This window comes from Suricata suricatta, chromosome 11 (genome assembly GCF_006229205.1).
Source record: "Suricata suricatta isolate VVHF042 chromosome 11, meerkat_22Aug2017_6uvM2_HiC, whole genome shotgun sequence".
NCBI lineage: Eukaryota > Metazoa > Chordata > Mammalia > Carnivora > Herpestidae > Suricata > Suricata suricatta.
The window spans coordinates 71,819,472-71,834,796 of NC_043710.1; the positions used below are offsets into that span (position 1 = coordinate 71,819,472).

General features: G+C 42.7%; 1 protein-coding gene and 1 pseudogene across 2 annotated transcripts in view; one reads left to right on the forward strand and one right to left on the reverse strand.

Annotated features, from left to right (window-relative positions):
- The window catches only part of FAT3 (FAT atypical cadherin 3), a 525,182-nt gene that overhangs the window by 248,046 nt on the left and 261,811 nt on the right, over window positions 1–15,325 (forward strand). The gene's annotated exons all lie outside the window — the stretch shown is intronic.
- Window positions 2,119–15,325, reverse strand: part of LOC115306631 — a 30,331-nt pseudogene continuing 17,124 nt past the window's right edge.

Here is a 15,325-nt window from a genome sequence, read left to right on the forward strand (position 1 = left end):
TTGTTCCCATTATAATTATCTGAGTCCTTCTTTGTCTCTTACTAAAGTCTTTGTTTCAAAGTCCATTTCGTCTACCATAAGTATTGCTACCCCGGCTTTCTTGTCACATTCATTTAATGACAGATGCCTCTTCATCCCTTCACTTTCAATCTGCATGCATCTTAGGTCTCAGATGAGTCTCTTATGGGCAGCATATAGATGAGTTTTGCTTTTTTATCTATTCGGTCACCTTGTGTCTTTTAAATAGAGTATTTAGTCTATTTACATTTAAAGTAAACTACGTTTATTGATAGGTATGTACTTACTGCCATTTTGTTACCTCTTTTATGGTTGTTTTTGTAGTTCTTCTCTGTTCCATTCTTCTCTTGCTCTTTTGTCTCACAATTAATTGGTTTTCTTTAGTGATATACTTGGATTACTTTCTCTTTATTTTTTGCATATCTATTACTGGTTTTTGATTTGTGTTCATCAGTTTGTATATTACATCTTCAGCATATAGCAATCTATATTAAATAATAGTCACTTAAGTCTGAACCCATTCCTTATTCCTTTCCTCTTTATGTTTCAGATGTGTTACATCATACTTTACATCCTTTTATTTTGTGAATCTCTTGATTGATTTTTGAAGATATGCTTATTTTTACTGCTTTGTGTTTCCTACTTTTCGTATTCCTACTTATGGTCTCTTCTTTTCACTCAAAAAGTCCTCTTTAATATTTCTTGTAAAGCTGTTCATGAACTCCTTTATCTTTTGTTTGTCTGGGAAACTCTTTTTCTCTCATATTCTGAATGATAGTCTTGCTGAATAGACTATTCTTGGCTACAGATTTTTTCATTTCAGCATTTTGTATATATCATGCCACTCGTCTCTGGCCTGCAAAGTCTCTGCCTTAAATTAAGCTAATAGTCTAATCGCGGTTTTGTGTTTTCGTTGTATGTAACTGTTTTCTTGTCTCTTACTGCTTTTAAAAATTGTCTCTTTAGCACTACATTTTTTGCCATTTTAATTACTATGTGCCTCGGTGTGGACCTCCTTGAATTGATTTTATTGGGGGTTCTTTGTGCCTCCTGGATCTGGATTTCTATTTCTTCCCCAGATTAAGGATGTTCTCAGCTATTATTTCTTTACATAAAATTTCTGCTCTCTATTCTCTCTCTTGTCTTTCTGGGATCCCTATAAAAGTAACATTATTATGCTTAATGGAGTCACTGAGTTCCCTAAGTGTGTTTCCATTTTTTCTATTTTGTTTTCTCTCTCCTGTTCAGCTTGATAGCTTTTTATTACTCTCAAGATCACTGATCCATTCTGCTTCTTCTAGCCTACTATATTTATTCCCTCTAGTGCATTTTTAATTTCATTTATTGAGTTCTTCATCTCTGATTGGTTCTTTTTTATGTGTTATATCTTTTTATTAAAGGTGTCACCCATGTTCTTTATTCTCTTAAGTCCAGCGAATGTCTTTATGCCCAGTATTTTAAATTGTCTATCAAGCATATTACTTATCTCCATTTCATTTAGCTCTCTTGCTCTGAGTTTATCCCATTCATTCATTTGAGACCTATTCCTCTCTTTCCTCATTTTGTCTAACTCTCTGTGTTTCTGTGTATTAGAGAAGTCAGCCACATCTTTAGACTTGAAAGTAGTGGCCTTAGGAAAGAGGTCCTATAGTGCCTTGCAGTGCAGTCTCCACTGCTCCCCAGAACCTGGCACTTTAGGGGTGTCTCCTGTGTGTGTTGCATGCATCCTGCTGTTGTGGCTGGGTCACTTTTGCCTTTTTTTTTTTTTTTTTTACATTAGAGAGTTTGATTTTTGAGACATAAAGAACACATTCCTCTCCAAGAGGAGTCTCCGGTGGTACAAAAGATCCGTGTTGCGAGAAGATGTAGTTTGTACCTTCCAAAAGAAGTGCCCTGAAGGTCCCCGGGGAGACGTATTGCATCAAAGGTGAGGGAAACACTTGGTTAATCCTTATTATCAAAAGCTGTCTTCAGAACAGCCCCCTCCAGCTTGGCCCTCAGGCTCTGCCGGTTCCCGCAGGCCATCCTGAGACCCAAGGGCCACGGCCCGGAGTGGCCAGCGCACCTTGGCCGTGGGGCCGGGCTGTCCAGGCGCACGTCTCACAGACTCGTCTCCTCGCACACTCTGATGGGGATGTTGTAGTGCCGGTCGTCCTCGGCGATCAGGGTCACCACCGGCCAGTCCAGGGGTGGGTCGGTGGGGTAGACCGTGACGAACTCTTCCGTGCTGAACTTGGAGAGCCGGTACACCCGAATGGTGTGGCACACGGCATAGGCCAGGAGGAACATCTCCACCTGTTCAAGGCCACCAGTGTGCCCCACCTGGTTCAGATGGTTCCTTAGCAGCTGTCCAGGATCATTCGATGTGTCCCGAGCGAACAGAAGCACTGAGAAAAATGGTACTTCCTTTCCCTTCTCTATATCATCATATAGTTCAATGGCTCTGTTTAGCATTAGAAATTTTACAGCTTCATAGAGGCTGTACTCCTCTTCCTCATTTGTGAACAGTTCGTCACAAGCCATCTGCCTCGCTTAGGCGCTGCGTAGCTCCGCCAGGCCTGCCCACTTCTTCCTGAGCAGCTCGAGGGACTCCGTAATCTTATCAACCAGGTCCTCACTCTTCCCCTCGAATTTCAGGCCGTTTCTACTGCTTGATCCAGTTGTATTTGCTCATGAGCTTTTCCGGTAACAGCGTGAGCTCCGGGTCCTGCAGCCAGGATGGCAGCGCCGCCCGCTGGCTCAGCGCCTGGAACAGCGTGGCCCTCAGTGCACAGTAGTTACCTCCGCGGACTCACCGGAGAGAGGTGAACTTCTGCGACACCTCCTCGTAGCCCTTTTCCATACACGTGGCTTTCTGTGTATTTCCCCTCCATTCTTTTTTGCAGTAGTCCATGATGTCCATTTCCGGAGCTACACTTAATCTGGCTTTGCTCGGCTGGGCACGGCACCACGGTCCGCGGCTGCCCGCCGGCCGCCGCCTTCCCGCCCTTTTGCCTTTAGTCCAGTCATCTGCAGTGGCTCTCTTTGCCTATTGTGGGCAGGGTTTGGTCCCTGTACTGGTAGTTGGCCAATCTGAGGGTGCCTTGGGCTTCATTGAGACCAGATGTTTGGCAGACATGCCACAGCATTGAATGCTGGGTGTTTTTCTTATTTTGTCCCCTGAGAAGCTGTCCTTTATGGACAGGACCTCAGTCAGACCAGTTTTCTGCGCCCAGCCCACTGCTGGGACCACAGTCTGACTTATATTTGTGATTATCTTTCCCTCTTTGTGTACTTGCCCCTGTTGGAACTCCTTTGCACACTGCCAGGCTTGTGGTACTGCTTTGGATGGGCTCTGGGCAAGAGTGTACTGGAGGAGGTGGATCACAGGATGTTAGTGAGGTTGAGCTGGTCTGCTTGGGAGGAGACCTAGAGCTGAGGCCTGGCCAGAGGGGCAGGTCCACAGGGGAATGTGAGGGTATGGCTGTGATTCAGCAAGTTAGGTAGGAATGTTCCCAAGGGCCTGTTTAGGCTGAAGGGGTTGGGGAAAAGAAATGGTGCTGACAAACTCCTTTGTTCCTGGAGGAGTCTCCTAAAGATCCCTGCCCCTCTGGCACAAATTATGAGATTAGTAAACAAATCTCCCTACTCTATGCCCCAGGCATTTTTCTGAGTGCTGCTTCCCTGCTGTGTTTCTCCTTAGCTGACTGTTGTGCTGTCTCTTTAAGAGCGGGAACTCAAGGGCGCCTGGGTGGCTCAGTTGGTTAAGCCTCCGGCTTCGGCTCAGGTCAGATCTCACGTTTGTGGGTTCGAGCCCCGCTTCGGGCTCTGTGCTGACAGCCAGCTCAGAGCCTGGAGCCTGCTTCCGGTTCTGTGTCTCCTTCTCTCTCTGCCCCTCCCCCTCTCATGCTCTGTCTCTCTTAGTATCAAAAATAAATAAAAACATTTAAAAAAAAAAAAAGAGTGGGAACTCAATTTTTCCCTCCCTCTCTTGGCTGTCCTAGACCCCAGCTTGCTGATTTTTCAATTAGCAGGTTTTAAGTTTGCTGGTTGTAAGAACTCATGAATATCAGCCCCTCTGGCTTTCAAAGCCAATTGTTATGGGGCTATGTTTCTCTCGTGAGGCCTCCCCAGTATATGAAGCTGTTTCTCTCCCTCTCCCTGCCTGAGAAGTCCCTCCCTGCCCTGGACAGTACCACAGGCGCAGGGGCCATCTCTACCCTTCCTGTTTTCCTTGATGCTGCTTCTTTTCTACATTTAGCTATGAAGGGTGGGCTTGAGAGTCTTCAGGTCATTTTCTGGGTTATTTACAATAATGTGAGTGTTATGTAATTGTATCCATGGGAGAAAGTGAGGTTAACATCCTCCTACTCTGCCAAAAGCCCCGTCTTGGCACTTTGCTGCAAATCAGTTGGTCATAAATGTAAGGGTTTATTTCTGAACTCTCAGTTCTATTCCATAGCACTGTAAATCTGTCATAATGCTAGTGAGTTTTAAGGTCAAATTATTAATTTCTGGTTTCTTTAAATGTACCCTTTTTTAAAAATGTTTATTTATTTTTTAAAGATAGAAGCAAGCTCCAGGCTCTGAGCTGTCAGCACAGAGCCCCATGTGAGGCTTGAACCCATGAACTGTGAGATCATGACCTGAGCTACAGGTCAATGCTTAACTGACTTAGCCACACAGGTGCTCCTCAACTTGTTAATTTCTTTTAAAAAAAAAAAAAAGGAAAGGAAAAGAAAAGAAAAGAAATAACTCAGCTGGGATTTTGGTAGATATTGTTTGTATCTCTTGGTAATTTGGGAGAGTATTGCCATTTTAACAATATTTAGTCTTCTGATCTATGAACAATGTATATCTTAACATGTCATTTTTAATTTATTTGAACAGTATTTTGTAGTTTTTAGAGTACATGTCAAACACTTATTTATCAAACTAATTCCTAATTATTTCATTCTTTTTGATGCTACTATAGCTGAAATCACTTCTTTAATTTCATTGTTGGATTATTTAATTGCAGTGTATGTAAAGAGAATTGATTTTTTTTGTTGTTTTTTGGTATATTGATCATGTACCCTGGAGCCTTGCTGAATTCATTAAACTCATTAGATCTAATGTTTCTTTGTGGATTCCTTAGGGTTATCTATATATAAGAATATGTCACTTACAAATAGAGATAGTTTACTTCTTCTTTTCCAATATTGATGTCTTTTATTTCTTTTTCTTGCTAATTACTCTGGCTAAAACCTCCAATAAAATGTAAGTTGAAGTGGCAAGAGCATATGTCATTGTCTTGCTTCTGAACTTGGAAAGCATCTAGTGTTTCACCATGAATTTTTATGTTAGTTGTGTTTATTTTTTTATAGATGCCCTTTATCACTTATAAGAAGTCTTCTATTCCTAACTGGTTTAATATTTTAATTATGAAAGGGTGGTTGGATTTTTTCTAAACTTTTCTCTTCTTTGTAGTGTAGTAAGATGATCATGTGATTTTTTTCTCTATTGAAATATTTTATTAATTGATTCTTGGATGTTAAGCTAACCTTGTATTCCTGGGATAAATCTCAATTGGACATCTTGCATAATCCCTTTTATACTTTGCTAGATTCAATTTACTAACATTTTTTTGAGAATTTTTACATATATATTCCTAAAAGGTGTGAGTCTGTAGTTTCCTAATGCTGGTTTTAGTATCAGGCTAATACTACCCTCATAGAATGAATTGGGACGTGATTCCTTTTCCCATATAGTTTTGGAAAAATTTGTGAAGAACTGGTATTAAGTCATTTTTAAATGTTCAGTCGAATTCATCAGTGAAGCAATTGGAACTTGGGCTTTTATTTAATGGGAGGTTTTTAAAAAGTTATTAGTATTATTAATTCAATCTTTATACTTGTTGTAGGTATACTTGGGTTGCCTCGATTCTTGTGTCAGTTTTGGTAGTTTTCTTCAAGGAATTTTTTGTTTGTTCTAAGTTATCTATTTTTTTAAATATATTTTCAATTTTGGAAATGTCTTAGAAATGTTCATAATTCTCCATTATAACTCTTTTTGTTTTTGTAAGGTCAGTAGTAATGTCCCCTCACCCTCTGCCTCTCATTCTTGAATTGTGTAATTTAAGTCTTCTCTCTTCTTCTTGGTCACCCTAGCTAAAGGTTTGCCCATTTTCTTGATCTTTTCAAAAAAACAACTTTTGTTGTGTTTTATCTTCCTCACTTTATTAATTTACACGATGATCTATTGTTTCCTTTCGTACGGTTTTAGGCTTAGTTTGCTCTTCTTTTCCAACTCAAGGTAGGAAGTTTCAGTTATTGATCTGAAGTTTTTCTTTCTTTTTTATTTATTTATTTTTTAAAGTGTATTTATTTTGAGAGCAAGAGAGAGAGAGAATGTGCGCTTGAGAGAGAGTGGGGGAGGGCAGAGAAAGAGGGAGAGAGAATGCCAAGCAGGCTCCACGCTGTCAGCTCAGGGTCCGTCTCAGGGCTTGATCTCACAAACCATGAGATCATGACCTGAGCCGAAATCAAGAGCTGGATGCTTAACTGACTGAGGTACCTAGGTGCCCCTGAAGTTTTTCTTAGAGCACTTTTTAGCTACATCTCATAACATGTAGGTCACTTATACTTTTGTTCTTATTTATCCCAACATACTTGTAATCTCCCCTGCAATTTTCCACTTATATAAGGAGCTCCAAAATTTCTTCTATTATTTTTTCTAATTTCATTACTCTTTGGTGAGAGAACATATTTTGTATGATTTTAATATTTTTAAATTTGAATTTTGTATAGCCCATCCCAAAGAATGTTCTGTGTGTTAGAGAGATTTGTGTAATCTGTTGCTGAGTGTTATGTAGGTATCTCTCTCTGTCTTTTTGTTTTTTTGTTTGTTTGTTTATTTATCGATTTTGAGAGAGAAAGAGATAGAGAGCAAGCAGAGGAGGGGCAGAGAGAGAGAGAGAGACAGAGACTGAGAATCCTATACAGGCTCTGTGATATCAGCACAGAGCTCAGTGCAGGGCTTGAACTGACAAACTGTGAGGTCATGTCCTAAGCTGAAACCAGGAGTTAGTGCTTATCTGAATGAGCTACCCAGGCACCCCAGTTTCTCTGTCCGTCCCCGGCAGTAACTGTGTGTCAGACCCAGCACCAGGCTCTCATGTGTCTCTTTTTATAAGGACACTAATCCCATCATGAGGATTCTACCCTTATCACCTAACCACCTCCCAAATACCCTAACCCCAGATATCACATTGGGCATTAGCGTTTCAACATACGAATTTTTTTTGGTGGGGGGGTGTAGATACAAACATCCAGTCGATTACAATTACCATCCTAAATCAAGGCTTTATCTTGAAAACTACTTCCTGAAATGAGTCCAAAATTTAATTCTGCTTTTTATCCTATCAGAACCCCTCCTTCCCAGTCAGCCAGGGAGTGCATTTACATATGCTGTAGGTTCATCTGGGAATCAAGAGTACCCCACAAAAGAGAAAGAGAGCAAAAAAACTCTTTGTCTTGTGCAAGAAGTCAAGAAGAAAAGTCTTTGGACTTGTTAAGATCTTTGGAAAGCAACTATTGCCCAATGGATTAAGTCACCAGCACTTCTTGCTTGTATTTCATTCTTAAATCCTCCTCCTTGAGAAGTTGAAGCTCATTCAACCAGATAAATTTTGTGGAGGTGGAGGGAATCAAGTGTCCCACAAAGACTTTCGGCAACAGCTTCACGGTGTGATCTGACTCACTCCTCCAGATGCCGCTGCAACATCATTAATTTCCACAGCAAATATAGCTCCTGGCCATCTTTCTTTCTTTTACCATTACTGATCAGCATTGTTCCTCTGGTTGGTTTTTGGTTTTATTTTGCGTTATTTTTTTTTTGGGTTTGGGTTTGGGGTTTTTTTGGTTTTGTTATGTTTTGATTTTTACTGTAAAGGTGTTTCCTTCTAATCCATGCTGTTCTGTGAGTCTTGTGATTCTTAAAGTCTGTTCTTTGAGTTAATGGAGTTCACCTGATAAGAATGGCATGAGATTTGTAGGTGCATTTACGCAAAGCCAGCCTGAATGAACATGCAGTATTGCTTCTCATGGCTTGATCTGCGGAGACCTTCTATCAGAAAGCCCCTGGGTGCTGGTTTAAAAATTAGATTTTGGGGGTGCTTAGGTGGCTCAGTCAGTTAAGCGTCTGACTTCAGCTCTGGTCATGATCTCGTGGTTAGTGAATTTGAGCCCCTCATCGGGCTCTTCAGCTGACAGCTCAGAACCTAGAGCCCACTTCAAATTCTCTCTCTCACTTTCTCTCTCTCTCTCTCTCACCCCCACCCCCGCTCATGCTCTGTCTCTCTCAAAAATAAGTAAACATTAAAAAAAGTAAAAAATCAGATTTTGGCACAATAGTTCTGGGTTGCATGCTGCCCAGGAATCTGCATTTCAACAACCCACATAATTCCAAGGTATTGAAATCTTATTTTTTTAAGTTTATTTGGGAATTTTGAGAGAAAGAGAGTATGCACACACAAGTGAGGAAGGAGCAGAGAGAGAGAGAGAGAGAGAGAGAGAGAGAGAATCCCAAGCAGCCTCCACACTCAGTGTAGAGCCTCACATGGGGCCCTATCCCCCAAACCATGACATCATGACCTGAACTGAAATCAAGAGTCAGATGCTTAACTGACTGAGGCACCCAGGTGCCCCAAAGGTATTGAAATTTTAGATCCACAGATTTAAGGGCTTGTTGAATAGGTACTCTGTTTTAAGGAACAATTCAGCCCTTATTATTAGCCCCTGGTTAGTTTTCTCCTAGCATCTTAAAAAAATTGGTAGAACATAAGCGTGAAAGAGTCCCTGAAATTGGCCTCTCTTATTAATTCAGTTATCTTTTGTTGTAAATGTTATTTATTGGTCACAGACAGTATTCACAAAACTTCCTTGCTGAGCAGTTCTTTGTAGTCAGTAGAGTGTATATAACACCAGGTGTTTACACAGGCAAGCAGAGAGACAGAGGGTGAGATCATTGTTGAGTGAGATTTGATTGTGAATCCATCTCGCTGCTTCCTCAGCCTTGACTCCTGGGAGCATTTGAAGTTTTGCTTTATGATAAGAACCACGCATGCTGTGTGTGCTTATATATCAACCTTCAAGTGGAAGCATCAGACATCAGAAGTTACGCGTGACCTGTTTTCATGAGATTTAGGAAGAAGTGGTGAACAATCAGCTAAAAGAAGAGGAAGAAGGGCTTCTCAAGTACAGGGTCATGTAAAGTTCTCATGTGAGTCCTAGGAGTTTCAGAGTGAAGCCACAGAGGTTAATAAAAAGAAGTTTAAATCTTCTGCCTGAAATTATGTTCTTCCGCAATACTCCCCATATGAAACTTGGCTGCAAAAGTAGCCTCAGGTTTGTTTGCCTCTGCTGTGTGAACAAGCTTTCTCCTAAAGAATTACGGCCCTGTTCCTCAGTGGTTTCCGTGATCTGTGGGACCCTGACCAAGTGCTCCTCCACAGTGGCCTCCCAGCAAGTTTGGATTCAAGGCACCTCCCCTGACAAGGCTGTCCCCAGGGATGTCTGGGTATCTTTCACTACTCGCTCTGGAAAGTCTTGGTCTTGGCATTCAGCCCTGACATCATCTTAAAAACTTAGAAAAGAACCTGAACACAGTTGGTTTCTGTCACACTGACCCTCCTCAGTTCCACGTAGCCACCTAATTAAATATCACAGAGAAGAAAGTATGCTTCCCTCAATGATCTGTGAGCTTCCTGAATATGGGGATCTTGTCTTATTCACGTTAGTATTTTTCATCTTCCCCCTGCCACCTGCCTTACCCATCCCTACACCCTCCAATGTATGACATACAGCAGGACTCACAGCACATACATGCTTCTTAGAATTACATTGCATTGACTTGAATCCGATTGGTCTTAATTAGTCGGAAGTCAGACGGATTGGCAGAGGATATGCGAACTCGTGTTTTGTTATATATACGGTAAGAGAATGAGAATATGCCACATCCATGTTGTATGAGCGCAAGATAATCTATCACTTGTTTACTGCTCTCTAAAGCATCCTAAATTGTGGCCGAGGGGAGAAAGATACTATAATTATTTTTTAATTATAACATTTTGAGTGCTACAAAATTAATATCACCTGTTTTTAAATATTAGCACAGATATGTGTGAAGCTCTTACTGTGTGTCCCGCACTGTGCTGGATACAAAAACACACAGGGATACAAAGGCGAATCAGTCATGGTCCCTGCTCCTAACTTGTTCACAAGCAAGACACTATCACAGTGCAATCTAGTAAGTCTTTTGACAGAGCCGTGCACAGGTGCGATGGGGCCAGTTTGGGATAATAACTAAGCCCAACTGGGGTCAGAAAAGCTGCCTAAAAGAAGCCTTTAGAAGTAGTGAACCCTGGCTGGGGGGTGGGCAGTACTTTGCTTGGTGAAGACAGTGGGGAGGGTGGTCTCTGTAGAGAGAGGAGCATAAGCAAGTGCATGCAAGTGGCTGAGCCTGGCAGCTTTAGAAAACCGTGTAAGGATGGAGCCATGGATTTGAGGGAGGGAAAATTACCCGGGTGGAAGACTAGGAGGAGTCATCCAATCAGATCCTGAACGGTCTAGCGTGCGGAGTCTAGGCTGAATCTAGGCTGAGCACACTGCCCCTGTCCTGATGCCAGGAGGTACGCGTTGAAGGTTTAGAAACAGCTCTGCAGGTGGTCTGTAGAAGGACCACCTTGGCAACAGGGGGCAGTGGGAGATGGCGAGACTCGAGGCCAGCTGACCTGCTGGAGGCCTGTGGTGGTGATCCACATGAAAGATGATGTGGTCTGAACGGAAGTCTGACAATAGGGTGGAGAAAAGTGAAGAGCCTAAAAATCTCTCTCTCTCTCTCTCTTTGTGTGTCTGTCTCTCTCTTCCCTTTGCCACTCCCACCTCTTTTTTTTTAAACTTTTCTTTTTAATATTTTATTTATTTTTGATACAGAGAGAGACAGAGCATGAGAGGGGGAGGGGCAGAGAGAGAAGGAGACACAGAATCTGAAGCAGGCTCCAGGCTCTGAGCTAGCTGTCTGCACAGAGCCTGACGCGGGGCTCGAACCCACGAACCTGAGATCTGACCTGAGCCGAAGCCGGAGGCTTAACCGACTGAGCCACCCAGGCGCGCCGCCTCCCCCCACCTCTTAAGAGAGAGAGATTGAGAGAGGAAATGTCACTGTCTGGCTTGGTGGGTATTCTAGTTTTTTAGGGCTGCTGTAAAAAGTACCACAGACTGGATGATTTGAACAGAATTTATTGTTCGGCAATTCTGGGGGCTAGAAGTCTAAAATCAAGGGGTCAGGAGGACCGTGAACAAAGCCTCCCTGGTTGGTATTCAGTCGACCAGTTTCCCTTTTCATCCCTTCATGTGCTTGTTCCTCTATGTATCTGTCTCTGTACACAAATTTCTTTTTGAAGAGCATCAGTCCACAGAGTGCCTGGGTGCTCAGTCGGTTAAGCATCTGACTTCGACTCAGGTCCTGATCTCACAGCTCATGAGTTCGAGCCCCGAGTCGGGCTCTGTGCTGACAGCTCAGAGCCTGGAGCCTGCTTGGGATTCTGTCTCTCCCTCTCTCTCTGCTCTTCTCATGCTCGCTTGCTCTCTCTCACTCTCTCTCTCTCTCTCTCTCTAAAATGAATAAACATTAAAAAAATTTAACACACATAAGAACATCAGTCTTACTGGATGAGGCCTACCCTAATGACCTGATTTTAACTTGATAACCTCTGCAAAGACCCTCCCTCTCAGTAATCACATTTTGAGGTACTAGGTGTCAGCTACCAACACAGGCGTGCAACCCATGACGGTGGAGGTGGGGCCATGCACTGAGAATGCAGGAGAAGGAGATTTGGTGGATGCAAATCAGTTTCATGCTATGCTGCCGATGTCACATTTTCTTAAATATAGTATCATAGTCACATAAGCTGCTTGCTTTTGTGAGTTTTACTTGATGCCTGTGCAGCACCTTCATTTCTGTGTTTATCTGGCTATACGGGCTTAGTCTTGTTACAGTGCCTGAGGGAGTGATGCTGTGGAGAAACCACGGGCCGTCCAGCTTACACATGGGCTGTCACATTCTCTAGCATTGGAGGCATTCTTCTTAGATGACATTAATCCATGTTTCAAGTCCCACCCCCCACCCCCAGGATAGTGACTGTCACTGCTAAGAATGACACCTGCGGCCAGCAAAACCAGCCCCTAGAAGCTCTTCACCATCATATTGTCAGCTGGAGCCCCCAACAAAATGCAGCCCGAGAGCCCCGGGAGCAAAGATGTTGCTGTCAAATGTAGCAGCGAAATCTACTCAGACACCACACCGATTCTTTATTTTCCCCAGGTTGCCATTGTCTATGGTCATTTGATGCTCTGTGGGTTGAGGTAGGGTGGGTAGATTGTCAGCACCTAAGTCAGTAAACCAAGTATCTGTCCTTCAGTTATTTTTGGTGTTTTGTTTTGTTCTGAAGCAAGATACTCAGTATTGCCCAAATGTAGCTTAACCTCAGGTCTGAGATTCCTCTCCTCCATCACTTTGAAACATTGGGTCCTGATGAAGGCAGAGATGAATTGTGACCCAAAGAGGAGAATCCCATTGGGCAGAGGGACTGCCTGGGTTTAATTAAAGCACCGAAATTGATGAGCATTGTGAGCGACTTGCCAAATTACCTGACGATGATTTCATAGGTAACTTATTGTTTTTCAGCAAAATGCAAGAAAGTAGTCAGAGCTTTGAAGTGAACCGAACAAATGACATCCTAATGGAGGATTAGCTGGAAGAGGCCTGAGGTTTGGAAAACGACCAAGCGTTACTCTGGAAAGTCCTTTTTATTCTAGCCCCTAGAGCAGCCCCAAAGCCTGAATTAAACTTACATAAGGTAGTTTTTCTCCACAACTGTGGAAAGGCACTGGAGTTGTATTTGCCTTAATTATTGTTATTTAGAGTTAATCTTAAAGAAGGAAAATTGAGATAGTTGTTTCAAAAGTTGGGACTGAACGTGGTAGCCTGGTGTGACTAGAAAATTAAAAAACAAAAAACGTCCTGGGGCTTTTTAGGTTAGAGAGGTGCTGAGAAAAGAATGTATGTGTATCAGTTTTCTGGCTAAGCAGAAGGATTTTTTTGATCCAGGAAAAGGGAGTTTGTCATAAATCCCAATTTTTTTGTTCTTCCAAAAAAGAGCCTGTGTTGTCCTTAATGAGTTCATTTGCCAGATAACTCCGTGGCTTCTTTTTCTGATACTTGTATGGGTTCTTTACTGGGCTGATTATTACATCTCAGAAGACACTAAAGTTTCTCAAACGTGGCAGCTTTGGAATGAATGGAGAATCGTTCACGAACTTGGTCCTGATGGAGACGGCCTGGGAAGGCCATGAGGAGGTTTGGATTTTCTCCCCAGCCTGATGAAGCATTAAGGAGCGTGTGGAGGAAGTGAGTTAGCTGTCGTGGGGCCGGATGGCAGGTCCCCTCTGTTCCGTTGGCCCTACCACCTGTCGAAATTGCTTATTTTCATTTCACCTGAACCATGCATGGTACCTGTTCTGGTATGGAGGGCACCCCATCCTAACGCTTCCAGGCCAATGAGACTTATTTGGTACAACTACACTTTTAATTCACCCCATGACATATACTTCAGAAGAAACTGAATAAATTTTACAAATGAAGCTGCAGCAATGTTGAGATAGGCATGGACCTCCTCACCCTGTGAATTTTAATCAGTCTGCAAATCCCCATTTATTAGTGATAGGTAATCTACAGATGTCTTACGTTTTAATGGCCCTCAGAGAAAATTGAATGTTGTTGAATCATTGGGGTCTTCTTTGATATGCATGTAACTCATGTTCCCATTAATCAGTGCTCGTCACAGATTAATGAGAGACCTCTTTATATAAAGATTGGAAAGGAAAACACACACCGTGATTTCAGTGGCCCTCAGTGAGCAAATAAAGTCAGTGGCTTGAGTGCATGGGGAAGGTTCTGTTGCACATGAAAGATAAATACAGCCTGAGAAGTACAACTTTGAGATGTGCTAGGGAGGGGTGGGAAGAGGCAGGTGTCCCTGTATAGCAGTTAACAGAGCGGAAGGGAATCCTTTGGGAAACCGTTCCCTGAAATTTAAACGTTTTATCATGTAGGGGCATCTGGGTGGCTCAGTTGATTGAGTGTCTGAATTTGGGTCAAGTCATCCTCTCCCAGTTCATGAGTTCAAACCCCATGTCGGGCTCTGTGCTGACAGCTCAGAGCCTGAAACCTTCTTCGGTTTCTGTGTGTGTGTCTCTCTCTCAATTAAATAAACATTAAAAATATTAAAGACTTTAATCATGTAAAACAGCCCTTAAATCTTGAGGAATTTGTAGTTGAAAGGTGTGAAAAGAGGAGGAAGGAAGAAGGGATAGAGATGCCCACTTAGGAAAATAATTTATCAACAATAAGTAACAAGGAATGTAGGTCATGGAGGGTGTGGGGTGGGAAGAAGCTGTGGTTTGAGAGCCAGACCAGCCTGTGATTCAATTCTCATCTCTGTGGATGGAATTTACTCTCTTTGGACTTTTGGTTTTCCCAGCAATAAAATGACTTACCTGGACAGCCGGTTTTCTTGAAGTCTTCCCTTCCTGTAAAGAGAAATCTATTGTCAGTGATGATAATGTAGAGAGCAAAATGTGCATGGCATTGATAAATAGGGGGATGGCATGATAAGGATGAGTTGACATTAATCATGAAAGGATCATGGGAAGAGGTAGGGTATGAACAGCTTCATAAATGCTCAGGCCTGTGGGGGAGGGTCACAGAGCCCAGTGAAGAGAGTGAGGGGCTTTGGAGTCAGGGATTGGGTCTGAATAAATACTTGCACCTACTGTGTGTCCTGGAAAATGTTTCTTCCATGACCACCATTTCTTCATTTGCCCACCGGCACCAGGGTCACCATGGTCCTTCCCAGCTGCCGAGTACACTGGTATGTGTGCCTGCTGTAGAGCAAATATAATTTTCTTTATTTGGTTATTGACTAAGATAGCTCAGATATTGGATGTCCAGGGCACAGCATGGTATCTGCACATAGTAGGCCATTAGCAATGGGGCTTTAACTTCTGAGTAATATGTATGTGCCCTGTGACAGTGGCATGTTTAGCAAATATTCCTTAAAATTGTTGTTGTTATTGTTGTTGTTGTTAGGGAGAGAGAGAGCAAGCAGGGGGGAAAGGAAGAGGGAGAGAAAAGAGAGAATCCCAAGCAGGCTCCCTGCTCAGCGCAGAGCCGATGCTGGGCTCGATCCCACCACCCTGGGATTATGACCTGAGCCGAAAACCCAGAG